Source organism: Amblyraja radiata, chromosome 19 (genome assembly GCF_010909765.2).
Source record: "Amblyraja radiata isolate CabotCenter1 chromosome 19, sAmbRad1.1.pri, whole genome shotgun sequence".
Lineage (NCBI taxonomy): Eukaryota > Metazoa > Chordata > Chondrichthyes > Rajiformes > Rajidae > Amblyraja > Amblyraja radiata.
In genome coordinates this window covers 17599835-17606282 of record NC_045974.1, presented here as the reverse complement: position 1 = coordinate 17606282, position 6448 = coordinate 17599835, and the positions used below count along the sequence as shown (strand labels likewise).

Genomic DNA, 6448 nt, shown 5'->3' with positions numbered 1-6448 from the left:
GTGGAGCATTAATTGTATACCATCTGATAGTCTAGAGGAGAGACCAGCAAAACCCGAGTCTTGGGCTTGCCAGATTAAAGTTTTTTTTTGTATTTTCATCTTTACCTAAAACACCAAGACAGAGACCGCTACCAACCGAGTACATGGGAAGGGGTTTAGTGTAGATGGGCATCCAGTGACTAGCATGGCCACAGTGGGCTGAAGGGTACACTTCCGTGCCGTGTCTTACCTGAAATAAAGAGCGTTAGCCTCTGCACAGATGAGCAAGTTGGGGCTCTTCGTCTCACTTTGGTCACGACTTGAAAGGTAGCGACCATGGTAACAACCTCGTGGAAAACCATTGTAGCCCATTGCCACCTGCAGGACAATCAAGATTAGAATTATTCTGGGACAAGACGAGGCCCTCCCACTTCTGACGGACCCATTCCCCTGCATTCCTCAAATGCCTTCCCTGTGATGGCCACGCTGTCTATATCTGTGGCTTCACAAGCATGACCTAATCCATTTAGTTAGAGGAAGAACGCTCTTAGAGTGTCAGGGAATAGTGTCATTTCCCAAATGAGCATAAGAAGTTGAGACAAATTCACATGAAGTACTCACAAAGCATCCGTCCTGGCAGATTAGTGCTCCAACTCCGCGATCTGGACTATCTGAAACACAGAAGCGTAGAAGACCATCACCTGAGGCTGTGCAGCCGAATGTCTCTAATGCGATCAGAGCTCTGGATGTCTCATATCACAATATTGACCACTATTGGGTCAATAGAGACCCTCGTTTTTGAGGAGGGTTGGGGCAACTTTCTGCTGGAAGAAGATCATCCCACCTAGACTGCAATCAGCATATCCAATGTGCACCGGCGTTTCTGCAGGGAGGGCCAACTTTTTGATGGGCCAGTGAGTTCACAGAGCTGGGCAGCTCAGAAACAGGCCGTTTGGCCCATCGTGTCCATACTGACCGCTATCTAAACCAATTCCAATTCACCAGTACTTGATCCCTAAACTTCTACACATCGGCAGTTAAAGTACTCAAGGTTCTTAAATGTTGTGAGAATCTCTGGTTTCATCAATCATGGGCAATGTGTTCAGATTCCAAACACCCTCTGGCTGAAAAAACATCCGCAGTTCCACTCTAATCTTCTTTCTCTTTCCTTTAAACCTACACCCTTGAATTGTGGACACCTCTGCTCTGGGAAAAGAGTATCCCTCTGTGCCCCATAATTTTGTAGACATTCTTCCCCAGCTTCCTCCATATTTTGGAAAACCCAACCTTTCTACTCTCTTGTAATTCAAACAGTCCATCCCAGGCAAGATCCCGGCGAATCCCCTCTTCACCCTCTCCGGCACATCATGTCCTTCCTATAGTCCCAAGAGTAGCACGGTGGTCCAGCGATAGAGTTGCTGCCTTTCAGCACCAGAGACCCAGGTTCGATCCTGACTACAGTGCTGACTGTATGGAGTTGTATGTTCTCGCTGTGACCTGTGTGGATTTGATCCGAGTGCTCCGGTTTCCTCCCACACTCCAAGGATGTACAGGTTTGGAGGATAATTGCCTTGCTAAAATTGTAAATTGTCCCGAGTGTTAGTGTGCGGACTCAGTGGGCCGAAGGTTTTCGCACTGTATCTCTAAACTAAACTGACAAACTAAACATATCCCACCAACTACAGTCCCACCATTGGAAATCCACTGTATGCAACACCAAGCAACACATTCTTTCAATTGCCCTCTGCCAAGCCAGACCACAAGAGAACAACTCTGAGAGATAAAAACACTCTGCAGGGCAGACAATTCCTATGGAGAGAGAAACACTAAGGAGGACACAAACAATCTTCCTGATGTACTAGTGGCCAGAGGATCTGGGGTGATGGAGGAACTGAAGGAAATCCAAATTAGGCAGGAAATGGTGTTGGGTAGACTGATGGGATTGAAGGCTGATAAATCCCCAGGGCCTGATGGTCTGCATCCCAGGGTACTTAAGGAAGTGGCTCAAGAAATCGTGGGTGCATTGATGATAATTTTCCAATGTTTTATAGACTCAGGATCAGTTCTTGTGGATTGGAGAGCAGCTAATGTTATCCAACTTTTTAAGAAAGGTGGGAGAGAGAAAATAGGGAATTATAGACCAGTTAGCCTGACATCGGTGGTGGGGATGATGCTGGAGTCAATTATAAAAGATGAAATAGCGGCACATTTGGATAGCAGTAACAGGATCGGTCCGAGTCAGCATGGATTTACTAAGGGGGAATCATGCTTGACTAATCTTCTGGAATTTTTTGAGGGTGTAACTAGGAAAATGGATGAGGGAGAGCCAGTGGATGTAGTGTACCTGGACTTTCAGAAAGCATTTGATAAGGTACCACATAGGAGATTAGTGGGCAAAATTAGGGCACATGGTATTGGGGGTAGAGTGCTGACATGGATAGAAAATTGGTTGGCAGACAGGAAACAAAGAATAGGGATTAACGGGTCTCTTTCAGAATGGCAAGCCGCGACTAATGGGATACCGCAAGGCTCAGTGCTGGGACCGCAGCTATTTACAATATACATCAATGATTTAGATGAAGGGATTCAAAGTGACATATGAAATTTGCAGATGACACAAAACTGGGTGGCTGTGTGAACTGTGAGGAGGATGCTATGAGAATGCAGGGCGACTTGGACAGGTTGGGTGAGTGGCAGATGCATGGCAGATGCAGTTTAATGGGGATAAATGTGAGGTTATCCACTTTGGTAGCAAAAACAGGAAGGCAGATTTCCATCTAAATGGCGTCAAGTTGGGAAAAGGGAAGTAAAACGGGATCTGGTGGTCCTTGTTCATCAGTCTATGAAAGTAAGCATGCAGGTACAGCAGACAGTGTAGAAAGCGAATGGCATTTGGCCTTCATAACAAGAGGAGTTGAGTATAGGAGCAAAGAGGTCCTTCTGCAGTTGCATAGGGTCCTAGTGAGACCACACCTGGAATATTGTGTGCAGTTTTGATCCCCTAATTTGAGGAAGGACATTCTTGCTATTGAGGGAGTGCAGCGTAGGTTTACAAGGTTAATTCCTGGGATGGCGGGACTGTCATATGCTGAGAGAATGGAGCGGCTCGGCTTGTATACTCTGGAGTTTAGAAGGATGAGAGAGGATCTTAATGAAACATATAAGATTATTAAGGGTTTGGACACGCTAGAGACAGGAAACATGTTCCCAATGTTGGGGGAGTCCAGAACCAGGGGCCACCGTTTAAGAATAAGGGGTAAGCCATTTAAAACTGAGACGAGGAAACACTTTTTTCACACAGAGAGTTGTGAGTCTGTGGAATTCTCTGCCTCAGAGGGCGGTGGAGGCCGGTTCTCTGGATACTTTCAAGAGAATGCAAGATATGGCTCTTAAAGATAGCGGAGTCAGGGGATATGGGGAGCAGGCAGGAACGCGGTACTGATTGTGGATGATCAGCCATGATCACATTGAATGGCGGTGCTGGCTTGAAGGGCCGAATGGCCTACTCCAGCACCTATTGTATATTGTCTAAACAGAATTAACATTTCAACTCAAAGATGCTTTGTCAGAATTGGGAAAGAGAGTTAACTTTAACCACTGAGCAGTAGGGAGGAATGGGGAGGGTCAGGGATATGACAAACCTTGCCTCACCCTGGCGATCTTGATGTTGAAAGTTTGCTTCATGAATAAAGATTTGAAGTTAAAGATAAAAAGATTTAATAGGAATCTGAGGGGTAACTTTTTCACACAAAGCGTGGAGGGTGTATGGAATAAGCTGCCAGAGGAGGTAGTTGAGGCAGGGACCATTGCAACATTTAAGAAACAATTAGAGAGGTACTAGATAAGTCAGGTTTGCAACGATATGGGCCAAATTCAGGCAGGCGGGACTAGTGTAGATGGGACATGTTGGTTGGTATGGACAAGTTGGGCCAAAGGGTCTGTTTCCACATTGTATGCCTCTATGACTCCATGATAGATTAATGAATGTATATGCAAAAATGAAACCAAGGAACATACGGAGCTAGGTAGAGCAGGCCAGAGGTGTTGCTGAACATGAGAAGAAAAGGTGTAGGTTGGAACTGCCCAGCGGATCAGGCAGAGTCTGAGAGAAAGAAAAAAAGTTTAACTTTGCAGCAAACAATGTGCTGGAGAAACTTAGTGGGTCGAGCAGCATCTGTGGGGGAGGGTGGAAGGAACTGTTGATATTTTCGGTCAAACACCTGCATCAGAAATGAGTGGAGAGGGGTGATAATCTGTAAAAACCAGTGAGAGAGGGTGGGGTGCAGAGGTGGCACAGGGGACGGTAAATAATAGGTTGATTGTGGAGTCATGGAGGTCGATGACCAGATAGAGCCTGATAGGGAGTTGGGAGACGAAGGCAGATGATAAATAAAAAAAGAGAAAAAAAAGACAGATTGAGCCAAATGGGGAAGGTGTTAATAGAGGCAGCTAGGAGGGTGAGAAGTGAGAACACCAGTGCTGAAGTGTGATAAGTAAGGAAGATGGTGATAAGAGCCATTAGGGGGAATGGAGAACAGCTGATGGGACCAGACGGAGGAGGTAATTCAGTGGGTGAAATGTGTGTGTAGTTGGGATCTTGTTCTCTGGTTCTTGAATCACCTCCTCTAATTAAGACTCTGCATTCACTCTATTCCCCACGATCCTATACTCCTCTATCTCTGCACTGCAAGGAATAAAATGTTAGCCAGCCCAACCTCTCCCAATAGCTCAGGACCTCAAGTCATGGTAACATCCTTGTAAATTTTCTCTTTCCAACTTAGCGCTATGTTTCCCATTGCAGGGTGACCAAAATGAACACAATACTCCAATTAAACAGTCGTACAGTGCAGACGGCCGAACCAGCCCGAAACACGTTTGATGCAGAAACGCCAGAGGCTCCATGGGAAAGCTGGACGTACGCAGAGGCGGCCAGACGCACCTGGGGGCTTCGTTGGAAGGCCGAAACCGGCGGAGAGGCTTCGCCGGGCGGCCAAACTCACCTGGAGGATCCTCGGATGTGGAATTTCCCCAAAGGCTTGTCGGGCACGGAATGGAGTCATTGGAGACATTGGGTGTGAAGAGCAAAGGTCAGTAGGAGAGTGAACCTGGGTAATGCCTCTAGCACCTTCAGGTAGGCTGCAGGAGGTTGCCCCCAGGACACATGATGGCTGGCGAGGAGGACGGAGAGATGACGGTTCGCGGGCCAAGCCTGCCATGGGTGACGGAGGGGATCAGGAGCCACCAGGGAAATGAACCTGTGGTAATCTGGATTTTGAACTTGATAAAATGACACCACACATGGCGGTGCTGGCATTATTATATGCAAAATGAATTTCACTGTGTAATATTTAATTGCATATGTGACAATTAATATCCATCTCATCCATGCTGACCTTTTCCCCATCTACACTCATCCCATCTGCCTGCATTAGGTGCATATCCTTCTATGCCTTGCCTATTGAAGTATTTGTCTAAGAAATGCCTCTTACACATATTAATTGTATCTGATTCCATCACCTCCTTTGGCAGCATGTTATAGATATCAACAGTGAATAATTTATCCCTCAGATTTTCTTTAACACTCCTTTCTTTCTCTTAGCCCCTTTTGTTTTTGATACTTCTATCAGGTCACCTGTCACCCTCCTCGCTCCATGGAAAACAAGCCCACTCTATCCAATCTCCCCCCCCCCCATAACTAGAGTCATGAAGTCCAGGCAACATTCTGGCCAATCTCTTCAGCAAGAGAGAATAAATGATAAAAGATGAAACAAGATTACAGGAAGAGTTGACAATACAATAAAGAAACAGAGTCAATCTGAAATTCAGGTTGACCCTTTGTTTCTTTATTGTGATTCCAGTATTTTCTGTTCTTTGAAATATCCAGCACGCCAAGTGTCTCTTTTTGCAGCGTGCTGTGAGTTTCTCAGGTGTGGCCAGCCCTTTCAACACAAGGACTTGGATATCAGTAGACCCACACATTTCCATTAACCAGAATGGCCGGAAGGCGAACTGTTCCTTACCAGTTCTTGCAGCTAGAAGGAAGCACAGCTGCAAGGCATGAATATCCTTATCATTCTCCAAAGTGTCATTGTCATTGTGACCTTCAGCTGATCTTTGGTGTTCAAAGCTGCCATCAGAACTGTTCAGTAGTGCACAATAGCATGTGTGTGCATTTTCTATCTCGGACATGAATTTGGCCTTGAAATGTTTCTGTTCCATATGCGATAAATCCAGAGCTTTCAGGATTTTCGATATATCACCGGAGTCCAAAATCGACTTGCATGGTTTATTTTTTTTTTCCGGCGTCACAGCTGTTTTTGGTGATATTTTATTCCGAACATCTTCTAATTTCAGTAATGGAATGTATACATCAATAATGACTTCAGCCTCAACAAACAGTTTAGTAACACGAGTGATGTTAGCCATGTCATCTTTCTTTTCCAGTTCAGGCCAATAACAAATGTGCTGA

At 45.6% G+C, this 6448-nt stretch overlaps 1 long non-coding RNA gene across 1 annotated transcript; it reads right to left on the bottom strand.

The window, feature by feature from the left end:
- Positions 1 to 270: 270 nt before the first annotated feature.
- Positions 271 to 6064, bottom strand: LOC116983889. The gene is made up of 3 exons (XR_004414836.1): positions 6000 to 6064; positions 601 to 650; positions 271 to 357 (listed from the first exon to the last, which is right to left on the bottom strand). It is a non-coding gene; the product is annotated as an uncharacterized LOC116983889 (long non-coding RNA).
- Between the last annotated feature and the right edge of the window lie 384 nt (positions 6065 to 6448).